Genomic DNA, 17,757 nt, shown 5'->3' on the forward strand with positions numbered 1-17,757 from the left:
ATCCCTCCAAGTTATCATGTCACTGGTTTTCTCAGTTTTGGCCCAGGGGATATATTCTATACCAGGGGGTGTAACATAGCCTAGGCCAGAATATATCCCTCCAGGCCATAATGTTATCACTTCACTGGTTTTTCACTTTATCTCTAATTTGTTGAAAAGTGCGCAGATTTTTTTATTTTTATATCATACTCTTGTTGGGATATACAGCACAGTGCTTACATTGAGCTGACAGTAGGTGGCGCCGTCCCATCACTGCATCATCTGCACTATTTAAGCAGGTGGAGGTTTTTATGGGCTGTTCAAAATTGTTGCGCAAAAATCATCATTAGACGCAAGTGCCTTGATACAGCTTGCAAAATTTATTGCACAATTTATGCGTTTTTTTGCAGTCCGTTTATTTTTCATCCTTTTTTTGCAACAAATTAAAATTGGATCGAAAAACGGATCAAAACGCATTTTTTTAGTGTACACAAAAATGCTGTCAACCACAGTATTTGTGTACACTAAAAAAAGGATGCATTTTTATCCATGGAATGGAAAAACTGATCCAATTGGAGTCACACAAATGCTTACTGTTTTCCCATCCATTTTGCAAAAAACGAATGGGAAAAAAATGGAGTGCAGTAACACAGTGTGAGCCCAGTCTAAAACAGCTTGGCTAGAAAGCTACGTTAGGGTAGGATTTTGCGCAAAAAAAAAAATGAAAATTTGCACTTGACAAATGTAATGAAAACTCCCCCTTGCATACATTGAAAAAAGTTTCAGGCATTGAAAACTAATGTAAAATAGTGCAAAGCCCTTAAGTCTTGGACAGGTAATTATGAAGTACACAAAATCTCCTTATTAGCCAAAAAAAAACCCATAATGATAAATGTCCCCTATGGGGGAGATTTATCAAACATGGTGTAAAGTGAAACTGGCCCAGTTGCCCCTAGCAACCAATCAGATTCCACCTTTCATTTTCCAAAGAGCCTGTGAGGAATAAAAGATGGAATCTGATTGGTTGCTAAGGGCAACTGAGCCAGTTTCACTTTACACCATGTTTGATAAATCCCCGCTTTATGTTTAGATTTTTAAGATTTCCATCAGTAGCTTCTCACTTAACTCAGCAGACAAAGCCGAATCCCTAATAAAATGTTGAAAAATTAAGTATTTTTGTGTATATCTCTCAATGCTACTGATTTCATGGGGGTATAAAATGGCCTGAGGGGGTAGGAATTTGCCTAGGCCAAAATATTCTCTGGGGTATAATCTAGCCTTGGCCATTTTAACCCCGGGTATAGTCTGGGCGGGGGGTATACTCTGGCCTGTTACACCGACTTGGCAATCGATTATTATGGGCTTCAGCAGCGCTTAGTAATCAAGCACCATATATATATATATATATATATATATATATATATATATATGTATATGTTTCTGTATTGATACATATGATCAATCAGTGCATTGCCCATAGGAGTCCCCTAGGGGCACCATAAGTTACTGTAAAAAAAAAAATATATATATATATTTTTTTTTTTTTAATTAATAATAATAGTTTAAATCACCGACCCCTTTTCCTATTTTATAAACAAAAAAGAAAAAAAAATATTAGATTATCGCATTCCTGATCTCGCACAGTAAACGGAGTATGTGCAAAAAAAAAAAGGGCAAAGTGCAAAACTGCAGATTTTTGGTCACATCACATCCAGAAAAACTAGAATTAAAAGTGATCAAAAAGTTGCAAATATACGCAAGCAAGCTACCGATAGAAAGAAATCTCAAATAGCCCCATAGCCCAAAAAATGATTTAAAAAAAAAAAGGTTTTAATTGTTTTTTTTAAAGGAATCATATAAAATGAAAGTTATAAATATCGCTGTAATCGTACTGACTTGAGAAACATAGATAACATGTCAGTTTTATCACAGGGTGAATGGCATAAAGATGAAACCCCGCCAAACTGAAAAACAAAAAATTAAGAAATGAAAGTCTGATATTGCAAAGTACAATTAGTATCGCAGTAAATAAGAGATCATGTGGATCTGTAGGTGAAGAAATGCAAACGCTATGAACGCCCCGAGGAGGAAAAAACAGAAATGCAAAAATGAAAACTGTCTGTGTCTTTAAGAGGACATGTGTGTAAAAGGATTGTAATCTTCTTGTGTTAGATAATAATAATCTTTTCTTCTAACAATCCTAAAGCCTAAGTGATAGAATGGAAGAAAGTTTGAAAAGTTTAACTTACATAATACCAAAGATTCATGTTACAATGCTGCCACCTACTGGTGACTCTTAGGTAAGGCAGGATTTACCAGTAAATAGCAGCCAAGATTAGTTTTCTCCAATAAATATCTGTAATTTGGGTTCCTTTGGCTGCAGTAATTGTATATCCTAATCCGGTCCATCATCTGCACCTCCATAATCCGCTGCCAATCACAGTAAACTGTAGTGCTGCTAATTTCAGTCATTTACTGATTTGTGGCACATACAGTATTAGGTTTCTGCATGTGCAGCTATTTTATATTGCTAGTATCAGGTAAAATAGGATTTCTGCATGGATCTCACCCCAGGGACTTTTCCACAGCAAACCAATCATGTGGAGATAGCTGCATCATATGTATATGAGGGCATTGGAGCCAAATATTTACCCCCCCCCCCATCTGCCTGCCCTTCCGCTGGCCCCTGCAGAACACCTACTAATAAATATTCAGCCATCGCTCTGCAATGAATGGTGGCTACGGCTGTTTTTTTTTTAATAATGGAAGTCAATGAAAAAAATGGATCAAAACCAAAAGAACAAATGCATCCGATTTTCCAAAAACGGATGAAAAGAAAAAAGGTTTAGGCCCAGTCTAAGGGCCCTATTAGACAGAGCGATAATCAGCCGAATCAGCCAGCTAACAGGCCGTCCAGCCGATCACAAGCCGTGGCGGTTTCACCCTGTGATTGGCTGCTGGCAGCTGACAGGACACTCTGACGCTGCAGCTGCCGGGACCGGGAAACTGCGGAGCACAGGAGAGAAGACCGGGAGCGGAGAGAGGTAAGGTGTCAGGTTTTTGGGCATCGTTAGTGATGTCCATGCGACCCTCACTGCCCGATTATAGGGCCGTGTAATAGGTCTAAGTAAACGAGCACTGATTTAGCAAATTAGTTTACTAAAATGACCGGGCCATAGTCGGCCGTGTAATAGTACCCTAAGAGTGACGTCACTGCCAGGGGCCAGATGTATATTCATGAATAGGTGCTCTGCAGGATTGTTGGGTTGGCAGATCGGTGCACTGAGGTGTAAATGACTGTCCTCAGTGCACCAAATGCCTTTGTTTCGCCCCTATGGCCTACATTACTATCTCCATATACATGTATATCTTTTTCTACTAAAAGAGGTACTTCAGAGGGGAAAAAAATCTAACCAACTGGTGTCAAAAAGTTATACAGATTTGTAAATTACTTCTATATAAAAAAAGAAAACCTCAAGCCTTCTGGTACCTATCAGCTGCTGTATGTCCTGCAGGAAGTGGTGTATTCTCTTCAGTCTGGCACAGTGCTTTCTACTGCCACCTCTGTCCATGTCAAGAACTGTCCAGAGCAGCAGCAAATTCCAATAGAAAACCTCTCCACTGGAAAGAATACACCACTTCCTGCAGGGCATACAGCAACTGATAAGTACCGGAAGACTGGATATTTTTTATAGAAGAAAATTGCATATTTCTGGCACTAGTTGATTTGAAATATATATACTTTTTTTTTTTTTTTTTTTTTGCTGAACTACCACTGTAAACAGTAAGACTGATTGAATCGAGAATGCTAGTCTGACACAGTACTCTCTGCTGCCACCTCTGTCCATGTCAGGAACTGTCCAGAGCAGTAGCAAATCCCCATAGAAAACCTCTTGTGCTAATGACAGGAGGACCAATTGGGGAGTAATTCCTCCGATACATCGCATTTTATTTTGCAGAATTACAACGATCGCTAAATTAATGCTGACTAGGTACTGGAAATCCCCATCTATGCCCAGTATATCTGAGATAATACAAGAAATCAATGTTTCTTATAAATATGAAGAAGTACTAGCCTATGGTAATAGCTCTATTAAAGCATTTAATACAGTGTGGTCTACATGGAAATTAAGTCCCTACTTCACACAGTAAACTTTTTCACCTGTCTGTACAATGTTATTGGATCATTATATCATATATGTAAATAAAAATAGCTGGGTACGTGCCACCACAGAATTACTGCTGCAGTCACTGGGTAACTCTCAGCGGTGTGTCCCTGTTCACACCAGGTAATAGACTCTTTCCCTCTTCAGTATTGTGCTACTGATGAGGGAGTCTTTCCGAAACGCGTCTAGATAGCACCCCAAGAAATATCAAGCACTTTGTTTCTATTTCCAGGACTACTATATCTTTTACCTTTTATCCATTTACTTTTGCCTGCTGCTCACAGCCTGTTCTGATTGCTGGATCTCCTCCCCTCTTTCACCTGTGACTCTACAAGCCGATGTGTAAGTGAGATCCACTGGGAGCCTGACTGCTAGAGACTCCACAGCACGTCCCGGAGCGCTCCAACCATCAGTAACTTGCCCACGAATTGTTACATCGGACCGGTAATATTACATTATCACCAGCAAATTGCATACGAACTGCTGCATTGTACCGGTAAGATTACAAGTTATACAGCAAGCAGTACGGATACTGTGAGATATACGGACATAATAGACTTTTAGATATTGGTATATTGCCATGGACATCTCCCTATTGCTTGTATAAGATCGGATGCAATATTTAAAAAAAAAATTTTTGTATTGTTTGTATATCTGTATTTATTTTATATTTTATATCTATAATTATACATATGAGGTTTATTAATACAGATTTTAGACATTGTCACAATAAATCAACATAGTATGCTTTCACTTTGAGGTTCTCTCTCCTTTTCATTATCCATTATATCATATATGTGTTTATCCTGCCGGTTATGTTTTTGTATTCTGATGTTTTTCTTTCTTATGACTCTTTAATAGTATCTCGGTGACGTGCCCCTTTCCTTGCCAGTCTTTGGAGGCGCATGTGGTGGTCCTGCCAAAAACCAGGCCGGGATCCTAAATATTGTAAGAATTACCGTCCCATCTCGCTCATTAATTGTGATCTCAAACTTTACTCTAAAATGTTGGCCACTCACTTGAGTCTTCACATCCCCCAACTCATTCATACCGACCAGGTGGGATTTGTTCCCGGCAGGGAGGCAAGGGACAATACGTTGAGGACTCTGACGTCTTGGGCTAGCCGTACGGGATCCCCTTTGTGCCTACTTTCAATTGATGCGGAGAAGGCTTTTGATAGGGTACATTTGGGGTTCTTGGCACTTGGCTCTCTTTTTGATCTGAACTATACCCCCATGCTGAACAGGGTTCTCTCAGATATGACATCTTACTTCCTGAAACCGACTTCATGGTTTGGAAGGATGGCCATTGTTAAGATGGATATCCTCCCCAAGCTATTGTATATTTTCCAAACTGTCCCCATTGTGGCTCCTGTTGCTTTCTTCAGGACTCTACGCAGGGCTATCTCGAAATTTATCTGGGGGAACAACAAACCCAGGATTGCATACTCCACTCTCACTCAATCTAGGTTCATGAATGGCATGGGATTGCATGATCTACGTCAACTAGGTGGGTGGAACTGGACTTCTCGCTTAGTCCGATTGCACCCTTTCTTTTGCCGTGGATTCCTTCTGGGGATCGGTAGTCACTGTCATGCCTTTCTTTCTTTGTCCCGCATAAGTTGTGCGTTTGGGATAAATGGGTTGCTAAATACAGATTGTCAGCAGTGCCAGGACAGCTTTCCCCGATACTCCAGAACCCATCATTCCAGCCTGGCCTGCAGACGCGTGGATTTCTTCTATGGGAAAGGTCTGCTTGCTCTAGAGTCCGGGACTGTATGACTGGTGATGCCATCTCTTCTCTGGTGACCCTTCAGGCTCAGTCCCCGGCCTGTCGGTTGTCTTGGCTGGAATATGGGCAGTTAGCCTCGTTCATACAGGCTCTTTTTCCAAGAGACACGTACACCCCTACGCTCACAGATTTTGACAACCTGGTTGTTTCCACAGCTGCTATCTCGCATTGCATATCAGTGCTGTACCAGATTCTGGTTAGTACTGCTAATCCTGACAGAGCTCTTTTCTTTGATAAGTGGGAACGCGACTTGGATGTCTCTTGGGACGGTCAGTCTCTCCAGAAAATCTGTGAACTTTCCCATGGTATCTCCATGGCCGTGAAAGCAAAGGAGAAAAATTACAAAATTATTTTGCGGTGGTATTACTGCCCAGTCTCCTTACATAAACTGTTTCCCTTACATCCCATTGGCATCACAACATATGGGGTAAATTCGCCCCTGCGACGAAGGAATATTTAATGAAAAAATAACAATTAAATTTTAATCCCCTCCTCCATGAGGTATAAATAGGCTCCACCTCCCCCTAGACCTCAGTCTTTTTTTACTTCGTTGCGGTTAGCCCTAGGGGACTTTGTCCCTCCTCCGTTTTTATGCTTTGTTAACCTGTTGCATTCAGGTTTTCTCTCCAGGTAATGATTGCTGGGATGCCGCTGGAGCCGGTGTCCAGGTAGTATCCTGATATTTGCTTCTGCAGGTCTTAGCTTTTAAGTTTTTCTTACCTAGTGCGTCTTGGAACGCACTCTGCGTGTCACCCGAGCCGCTGGCTTTTCTTCCAGTCGCGTTCGACTGTGGAACGCATCGGCGCTGCGTGCGTCTCAGCACTGTGGCATCAGCGTCATGTCACTTCCGGGGGCCGGCAGCGGCGTGCGCTCTCTGCATGCCGGATTAGCTGTGTGTTCAAGGCAGAAGGTAAGCTGTTGCTACCTCTAGGTCTGGCTGTCTTCCTCTGGAAGGATTTTCTGTGGCTCATTTGGATCTAATAGAAAACATCTGAGTGCAGAATGCTGTGATCTCTCTTCTATATACTTAAAAGTAAGTGTTGCCCTTCTTCCCTCGCTGTTCTCCTACTGGGAAGCTAAGCTTCCCCTCACGGACCTTGGTAATCACATTCTCAGGGGTTGGATGGCGACCCGAAAGGCAGTGATAAATGAACAATGGCGGGAAACACAATTTAAAATCCTCCACCATGCTACCTACGGGTTTAGTTTTCCCAGGACGCCGACCCGCCCCGAGAGAATCACTGCCTGCCCCAAGGGGGAGGGGGGGAGTTATTTGTTATTGTTGAGGGTTTGAAATACCTGCTGTACTGTTAATTTTGTTGGAAACTGCATGGCAACCCTTCCTCATATGTCTTACTACTTTTGTGTATATGGATGTGGGTTTTTTGATAAAAACAATAAAAATTTTGTTTGAAAAAAAAAAAAGTAAGTGTTGCTGCCACCTAGTGTCTCTTTCCAATATCACTCTAGCCAGGCTAGTGGTTTGTATGTATTGTAATACATTGATTATTTGCAGATGTCTGAAATGGAGACCAGTCCTGCTGCTGGCAAAAGACCTTCTAAGGGAGCACTTCATGTACCGAGTGTGAGACTCCACTACCTGACGGCTATGGATACCGTAGGAGGATCATTTTTTCCAGATAAGATTCATCCTTTCTTTCATAAAAATATTTATGAATGGCTAAAAATATTTATAATGCCTAAGTACGCTGTCCTTCATGCAGACCTAAACCTATGAGGAGCCTGATGTTCAGGATGTAGTTGTATGCGTCAAGGTCTATGTGCAAAATACTTTAGCGGCTAATGAGAATCGCCGCCCGTGTCCTAAGTTAAAGACCAAATGGAGTATTTCTCTCTCTACTCCCAGCCTTTGAGTATATTACTTTATGGCTGTAGGATTATGGTCATTTTCAGTTTTACTGTAATTGATGAAGTTAAGTCATCATCTTCTTCTGAAACCTCTTCTACTTCTGAAGATGAGAAGGAATTATTCAGGGGGTATTTCACAGCTGATAGAATTCACAAGCTCTGCTAAGCTGTGCAATCTGAAATACACCCTGAGGAAATAGAAGAGGATAGGATTGGTCCTCCTCAAAAAAGCCTAGGGCTTTTTCTGTGGGTAAGACTTCATTGTCTATGTTACAGGCGGAATGGAAGGAACCGGAAAAGGCTCCGGGTTTGAGCAAGAGGTTTAAGACCTTATATGTTCTCAAGGAAGAACAATGTAAGGACTGGAATGAGCCTCCAAAGGTGGACCCGGCCATAGCCAAACTGTCGAAATGTACTGTGCTGCCTGCAGAGGACGGATCCAATCTTAAGGATCCGATGGATAGAAGGGTGGAGGTAGCCCTCAAGAGATCATATACGGCAGCGGCAGCCCAAGGGGCAGTCTCCATTTCTTCTTTGAGGTTTCTAGAAGCCTAAGAAGATGGCTGGCCAAGGTCCAGGAAAATTTGGAAGGTAGAGCTAGCAGGGACAAGGTCCTTCGCTCCTTAAAAAAGGTCATTATGGCCATTGACTTCCTCTGCGATGATGCATCTCAGGGAACCAGGTTAGCGTAAAAAAACTAGTACGCTCTCAACCGCTGCCGAAGGGCGCTATGGTTAAAACCCTGGGTTGGAGATGCTAACTCCAAAATTCAGCTCTGTAATATGGAGTTCCAGACAGGTAGGCTGTTTGGCTCTGAGCTGGATAAATTAATGGAGGAATTGTCTGACAAGGAGGGGAAGTCCCTACCATTGTCCTATAAGAGTGGTGATTCCTTTCGCAGAGAAAAATCTCCTCAGCGAGGCAAAGGGAGATACCAGTACAGAGGTCGAGGAAGAAACTATTCCAGAAGAGGTTCCTGGAAGCAGCAGAATAAGGACACCAACAAGAAACCAGACTTCTGACGCAGAAGCTGTCCAGTGGGAACACGTCTGAGTTTGTTTCTCCCTGCCTGGGAAGAATTAAGAAAAGATCACTGGGTGTTAAATATTATTCAAAATGGTTATGTCCTTCATTTATCATCTCTTCCTCCTCCAAGATTTCTTCTGTCAAAAAATCTTAAGCCAGAAAGACACTTAGTCCTAGAGACAGAAATTCTTTACCTCCTTTCCATTGAGGCTCTAGAGGATGTTCCTCTATCTGAGATCGGTCAGGGAGTTTACTCCCCAGTGTTACTAGTGCTGAAGCCATCCGGAAATTGGAGGCTTATTATAGATTTGCGATATCTCAACAGGTGCATCGTAAAGAAGATGTTCCACATGGAGAACATAAGATCGGTAAAATCTATCCTCCAGGAGGGAGATTTTATGGTCACCATAGATCTACCGGATGCATATCTTCATGTACCGATTCTGAAGGCTCACAGGAGAGCCTTCGCCATCCAAATCCAGGGGAAGGTAAGACACTTACAATTCAAAGGCCTTCCATCCGGAATACCTCCGCACCCTTTGTTTTCACAAAGTTAGTGTCACCATGATGGTTCGCTTCCGTCTACAGGGGATAAAGTTATCCCTTACCTGGACGATTGGTTGATTATGACTCAGACTCAGGATCTTCTGAGAGTTCAGTTGAACTATGTCCAGGACATACTTCAACAATTAGGTTGGCTTATCAACATAGATAAATCAGACTTAATTCCTAATTCCTCCTCGTCAGGTATCCATAAGAACATAAATGCGCTTTCTAGGGCTCCTTGCCTCAGCTGCGGACGCGGTGCCATGGGCGTTATGGCACATGAGATTTCTTCAGAGAGAAGCACTAACAGTATGGAACCGAGGACTGAAGGACTTGGATGCGATGCATGTTCTATCGACTCAAACAAGACATTCTCTAATGTGGTGGAGACAAGTCAAACATGGAGTTTTATTTTCAGAACCACACTGGATAACCATCACGACAGATGCTTCAGGAACAGGTTGGGGAGCTCATCTGACAGTCATCACGACTGCAGGATCTTGGAGTCAACAGGAATCCGCTCTGCCCTCCAACGTGAGGGAGCTCAGAGCGATTTACCTAGCTCTTCTTCATTTTTCTCCTCCTATTTTACAGAGAGCAGTCAGAATCCGGATGAACGACATGACCTGTGTGGCGTACCTAAACAGGGAGGTATCAGATCCCCTTCTCTCCTCAGGGAAGTAGAGAAGATTTTTCTGTTGGGCAGAAACCAGAATAACCAGACTCTCTGCGATTCATATCAGGGGAGTCGAGGCCTGACATTACCGGGGGAATGGTCTCTCTCAAGGAGAGTGTTCACTCAGTTAACCCAGAGGTGGGGGCTTCCTCAGAGAGACCTCATGGCATCAGCAAGCAATGCCAAACTGAGGAATTTCTGTTCCCTTTATAGGGCAGACAATCCCACGGTAGTGGACTCAATGACAATACCATGGACATACCAGCTGGCGTATATCTTTCCTCCCATAGCCATGATTCCCAGAGTTTCACGAAGATCAGTCTAGATCAGTCGTCAGTAATAATAATAACTCCCTTCTGGCCGAAGGGGTCATGGTTCACCCTGCCCATGAATATGAGCAGAGGGGAATTTTGGAGGTTACCTCTGCATCTGGATCTAATATTCCAGGGTCAACATCTGTGCAGGAATCTTTCCAGCCTCAGCTTGACAGCTTGGAGACTGAGAGGACCGTATTGGACTCTAGTTTTTCTGAGAAGGTATAGTATACTCTTTCTCATGCTCGTAGTAGCACTACAAATAAATCTTATGCACGTATTTGGAAGATTTTCAAGATTGGTGTGCAAGCAGGAGTATTGATGGACTTAAACCTTCTACTCCACAGTCATTGGAGTTTTTACAGGAAGGCTTCTATAAAGGATTAAAACCTAGTTCCATCAAGGTGCAGATAGCAGCCCTCTCTGCACACCTAAACTCACGTTTTTTTCAGATCTTGGAGGTAAAGAATTTTGTTAAGGCTAGACTAGGCCTAACCTGGTAAAGCAGGTAGACCCATGGGACTTATCCTTTGTGTTGAGACGCCTGTGTCTTCCTCCGTTTGAGCCATGGGAGGGTGTAGACTTCAAGTTAACATTGAAAGTTTCTCTTTTACTAGCCATTACCTCTGCTAAGAGAGTTGGAGAACTTCAAGCCCTTGGCTCCGCACCTCCATACGTGATTTTTTCCCAAGACAAAGTTATCCTTAGGTTCCTTCCAGAATTCCTGCCTATGGTGGCTTCATTTGCCAACATCAACCAGCCAATAGTATTGCCTGTATTTTCTCCTACTGGATCATCTAAAGAAGACTTGGATCTTTCTTTATTGGACGTATCCAGAGCTATCAAGATCTATCTACATAGAGTAGGTGATTTTCGTAAAGATGAGAATTTCTTTATCCCTTTCGCAGGAAAGAACAAGGGGAGAAAGGCTTCAAAACCTTCAATATTCAGATGGATCTGTGACTCCATTGCCTTATGTTACTCCTCTGCTGATCTGGATCCACCAGAATTTACCAGGGCTCACTCTACAAGAGCTGTGGCCTCCACTTGTGCAGAGCGTGCCGCTGTGCCACTTGAGGACATATGCCAGGCAGCTACCTGGTCGTCTTTGACTACCTTTGTGAGATATTTCAGGCTGGATACTTCTTTCTTGTCAAGAACAACCTTTGCAAGATCTGTTCTTAATGCGGACGTAATAAATAACCCGCCCATTGGGGATAATGCTTGCTAATTCCCCATATGTTGTGATGCCAATGGGACGTAAGGGAAGCTAAAATTATTATGTTAATTTGTTTTCCCTAAGACCCATTGGCATCACAAGACTCCCTCCCTGTGTTTTATGTTTCTTTATAATTAGACTGAGGTCTAGGGGGAGGTGAAGCCTATTTATACCTCATGGAGGAGGGGATTAAAATTTAATTGTTATTTTTTCATTAAATATTCCTTCGTCCCAGGGGCTCGCAGGGGCGAATTTACCCCATATGTTGTGATGCCAATGGGTCTTAGGGAAAACAAATTAACATAATAATTTTAGCTTCCTGAGGTCTCTGACCGTTGTTGGCGATGCCTTACTGAGGCTGGTAACATGATGCATATCTGGTGGGCTTGCCCGGGCATCTGAGAATTCTGGGACAAGATCATAACCATTTATAATGTGTATTCTGGAAATACTGTCAACAACTCCCCACAAGTGACCCTGCTCTCGCAGATCCCTTGCTACGGCTAAAAAGGGGATTTTGCGTCATTTTTCTGACCGCAGCCAGAATGGTTATCCCCCGCCACTGGAAAACACCCTCAATAGCATACTGGCTTAGTGAACTGGGTAGAATGGGAGAGTTGATAGCAGAGGCTCATGAGCAGTCTGCCAAATTTGATAAAGTGTGGTTTCCATGGCGCTTGTTCATGGACTCAGAGGACTTCCTTGCTCTCACTCGTTAGTGGTGGGAATTCCATGATTCTATAGAACCGTACTTACCGCTATGTAGGGTTTGGTTGCTGCCGCCTGCCTCCTCGCCTCTTTCCTGATCTTTCTTTGCTTACTGCTCCTCTTACTTTTCTTTCCTGAATCTCACATCACTCTTATTGTGATTAGCATTTGATCTATGTGGCACTACTATGCTGGTGGTGCATATGTTTAGAATTGTTAGCATTATGCTGCTCTTTCTCCTGTTCTTTATATATATATAAAATGAGTGACACCATGCGACTTGCAGGTCGCCCTTTACCAATACTTTGTTGATTTTGTATTTACTGTACATTGTGTGGTTGTCAATAAAATCAGATTACACATAAAAAACATTATTGAATGATGACGACACATTCCCTATAACAAACCTTCCTAGTGAATGATATAATGTTTGCTTTCACCTGCTCTGCCGGAGAAGACTATATATTTTTTCCTTCCTCAATTCTTGTCTCTTTAATACGCCGCCTTATCTCACAATTGTAGTGACAGCTTTGGGCAGTAGCTTTCTGCATTGTTGAAGTCACCACACCCAGAGCGACTGCCAGATATCATTATGTACCATGTACCTGCAAGGCTGGATTTCTGGCTGGGATAAGCTCATACAAGCATGAAGGTTACAGGCTGACCTAAATTGTACATACACTGTACACGGTACAAGCTACAGACACCTTAGGCAGACTACGGCTCAGGCGCACAATGCCGTCTATTCTATTGTCTGGGAGAACTTTACACCAGAAGTGATTTCTCGTACAAGGGGCAGAGATTTATAATTGTTTCTGCTGTTTTCCACGTGTGACATCAGGACGTTGCTGTCATTACAGATTCATCATCTCAGAGGTGGACAGAATCCCGGAATCTGGGTGGGTTGGAGGCCAACTCTATAGCCATAGCTCCATCACCAGACATGCCCTGCCCCATCAAAACCAACAGCCAATGTAGAGGTCTTACGGGCAATGAAGGTGGCAAATTATCCATCTCTCCTGGTTCGTTGTTCGTCATTGTATGGCGGTATGATGTAGTGTTGTATAAGAATATATAGCGGTGTTATGGGATGACTATATGGTAGTAGTATTTGTCATACATGTACAGGTATCATGGAGGTTACGATTTTGATCCAAGCGGTACCAGAAGGTGTTCTAGTTCACCCCAGGAGATCATATTTTTTTTTTATTGCTTCATTGGATCCAGTCATAGCATTCTTGATTTATTCAGTCTTACTGTTTACAGTGGTAGTTTAGCAAAAAAAATGTGTGTGTATGTATATATAAATATATATATATATATGTGTGTATATATATATATATATATATATACACATACACACATATACATATTTCAAATCAACTATTGGCATAAATATGTAATTGTGGTGTATTCTTTCCAGTCAGGAGAGGTTTTCTATGGGGATTTGCTGCTGCTCTGGACAAATCATGTCACAGACAGAGGTGGCAGCAGAAAGCACAGTCAGACTAGAAAGAATACATCATTTCCTGCAGGACATACAGCAGCTGATAAGTACTGGATATTTTTTTTTATATAAATAAATAACAAATCTCTGGCACCAGTTGATTTAAAAAAAACTGCAACAAGCTTATCCCTAAGGGTGCCTTTACACAGAGATTTATCTGACAGATCTTTGAAGCCAAAGCCAGGAACAGGTCCTAAAGGAAAGACTGAGATTTCTCTTTTTCTGAAATCCATTCCAGGCTTTGGCTTCAAAAATCTGTCAGATAAATCTCTCTGTGTAAAGGCACCATAACTCCATGCCTCTGCCTGCCCAGAAGAGGTGCTGTCCTAAGAAGAGAACACCAATCCTATGAAGACTGTGCCCTACAATCAAGTACCCCTTTATCTTAATGTGCTTCTTGTCGCCCGACGCATTTCCCTGTGATGCATTCTGTTCATCAGTGGACTTCTCTGATCATCTATAAATTATGTAAACTAACAGTCTACTAAACCAAGTTAATAGTTTCTTTTGAGAAACTACTACTGTTTACGATAACTTTCAACTTAAAGAGGTACTCCAGCAATGTATTTTTTTCTTTCAAATCAACTGGTTTCAAAAAGTTATAAAAATTTGTTATTTACTTTTATTTAAAATCTCCAGTCCTCCTGTACTTATCATCTGCTGAATATCCTGCAGGAAGTGGTGTATTCTCTCCAATCTGACACAGTGCTCTCTGCTGCCACCTCTGTCCCTGTAGGGAACTGTCCAGATCAGGAAAAAATCCCCATAGAAAACCTCTCCTGCTCTGGGCAGTTCCTGACATGGACAGAGGTGGCAGCAGAGAGCACCCAAATGTTTACTTACTGTACATATCCCCAAGATACTGCCACAATATTTTACAAACTATGATTAAGACCTTTTAGAACCATAGCAGGGCTCCGTGCACAAGGAGCAAAACTGGCAGCCAGCCTCCGTGTCATAATGACAGTCTATGGGAGGCGCACACACCTCCTCTCTCTGAGCTGAAGAATGGACAGTTTGGCTCCGTGTGCATGGAGCATAAAGAAATAAGAGTTTTGTTTAAAAAAAATCAGATACAGTTCCCAAAACAGCATAATCGCTATAAATATATATCAAGAAATAATTCAGCACAAAATTTTGGTCCTTAACCCCTTAGCGACCAAGGGCGTAAATGTACGCCCTTGCGTCGTTAAGGGTGTTCAGAGGGGGGCCGCGCGGCGACTCCGCTCTGAACCGTCGCGATCCTTGGTGCTATCTGCAGCTCCGGACCGCTGCAATTAGCTAAGCAAGCTGGAAGTCTTGTGATGCGCACCAGCAGCCTTTTCTCTCCCATTCACTGCTCCGCAACCTGGAAGTGAGGGAGATCTGAGGACGGTGGACGGAGATGACGGGATGCGGCCGGCGGGAGATTCAAGCGGTGATTGTCACCGGAGGGATGGTATGTATGTAAGCTGTGGAAAGAGTACTCCTTCAAAGGGGAACTATCAGCAGATTAAACTAATCTAACCTGCTGATATGTCCCTATAGTGCACGGGACGCAGAGGATGAAGGTATATCTCCTACCTTCATCCTTGGTGCCGTTTTTGTGCACTTTGCAGTTTATTCCGGACTACTGCCCCAGAGCACCGATCCAACCCTCCCCCCAGCCTGCTTTAATGATAATCATTAGAACTGCTGGACTGGCTGGGGGTGGTACTATGGGTGACAATAGCCCCATACCTAGTGCTCCGAACAGCCTTACTAGATGTCAGATTAAACTGCAAAGTGCACAGAACCGGCGCTGAAGAGGAAAGTAAGACTCACCTTCATCCCGACCCCCCGTGCACAATAGGGAGATATCAGCAGGTGAGAATCGTCTCACCTGCTGACAATTTCTCTTTACAGTGATAGCATGGTCACAGGTGGAAGCTCTCTCTAACTTTTGACCCTACTCTTCCCCCCACCGGCCCATCCTTATAGAACATTTATGGTCTGTGTTAAAGTTGAAAATCTATAGCTACCACTAACTACTGATGGCGGTTATAAAATGTCCTTGTCATATAGTAGTTAAAACGCTTATAAATAATGACTGTAATAACATGCAGAATAAAAATAGCCTCTTACGCACAGACAGGAACAGCAGATGCTCAGTCTAAAAACTATAGACGCTATCTGGGCAAAAGCACCAAGGACTGACTTTATAAGGCTGTGTGCGTCCTTGGAAATCACAGTAGAAACACTTGGCAACGATTAATAGATGCGCTTTGGTACAATATGTTGTTTGCGAGTCTAATGTAAGTTTTACGTAACACAAACAAAATCACAACAATCGCCGCAGAGTTAGCCTTGATTCACTGTGGTAGGGTAGAGCTTTCTGATTATACACAGAAAAAGCAGCTCATGATGGGAGTTGTAGTTTTAGAGCATGCGGCCATCCAGGTTGCAGAACTACAACCCCCATCATGCCCCCCTGACAGTTCATGATAGGAGTAGTAGTTTTGCAGCATGTGTCTCTCCACGTTGGAGAACTAGAACCTCCATCATTGTCCTGCCAATAGCTTATGATGGGAGTTGTAGTTTTTCAGCTGGCGAGTCAAAGATTGGGAAACAATTACTGGAGAATGACACAGTAGAGTACATTATTTATAGGGGACAGCGGCACAGTACAAGAGGGGGACAGTGACAGTTCATTAGGACACGAAGACACATAAGGGGGTGTCACCTACAATAATATGTGCTATATTAGTTACAATATCTTTTCAGGTATCTGTAACATCTGAAAAATGGACATATACACATGTGGAGGACAAAAGAGGCACAGCAGCACTCTTTATTTCTAGTTTCAATTAAATCCAACTTGTTTGCTACTGATCTGGACAGTTCCTGATATGGACAGAGGTGGCAGCAGAAAGCACTGTGTCAGACTGGAAAGAATACACCACTCCCTGCAGGACATACAGCAGCTGATAAGTACTGGAAGACTGGAGATTTTTTAACAGAAGTAAATTACAAATCTCTGGCACTTTCTGGCACCAGTTGATCTGAAAGAAAAATTTCTTTTGTTTAAACCCATTAAACAAACAAGTTGGATATCCCTGGCAGCCAGGTACTCAAGTGTATTCACTATCTAGGGGGTTCTATCTAGGGATCACAATGGGTCTCAGAAATGAGACCTGGTGTGATCAAAAACTTTTGACATGTCTGAGCACATCAAAGGTTACTGGAAATAACAGTACAGCATGCAGAAATGGGAATATCTTTTCAAGCTCAATAGTTAAAGAAAGTGCTATAGTAGGTTGTATGATAGGCTCCTTGTGTTCTTTACTTTGCTGCAGAGAAATCTGAATTAAAGTTATTTAATAGTTTACCTTTTAGCCCTTTACTATGCACTAGGGCTCAGCAAACTAGTAACAATGTATAGTACCCTAACTGCATGATCCCTGACTAAGAGATTACCCACTATGCAATCCCTGACTACATAATCCCTAAATATATATGACCACTGGCTGCATTATCTCAGACTACATGCCTCCGTACTGTAGTGCAGCATTACAGAAAAGCACAGCCTCTGTATGCCACACCTTATGACTACCAGGTACTATAGGCAGTTTATAGGGCACAAGGGAGCTGACAGGTTTCCTTTAAAGGAGAAGTCAGGCGAAAATTTATTAAAGTAATGTATTGCCCCCCAAAAGATATACAAATCCCCAATATACACTTATTACAGGAAATGCTTATAATGTGCTTTTTTCCTGCACTTACTACTGCATCAAGGCTTCACTGATGTCACTTCCTGGATAACATGGTGATGTCACTTCCTGGATAACATGGTGATGTCACTTCCTGGATAACATGGTGAGGTCACGCCCCGACTCCCAGAGCTGTGTGGGCTGTGGCTGCTGGAGAGGATGATGGCAGGGGACACTGAGGCACACAGGGCACTGGAGGGACACTGAGCATCCCCCCGCCATCATCCT

The sequence above is a fragment of the Dendropsophus ebraccatus genome, chromosome 11, assembly GCF_027789765.1.
Source record: "Dendropsophus ebraccatus isolate aDenEbr1 chromosome 11, aDenEbr1.pat, whole genome shotgun sequence".
Lineage (NCBI taxonomy): Eukaryota > Metazoa > Chordata > Amphibia > Anura > Hylidae > Dendropsophus > Dendropsophus ebraccatus.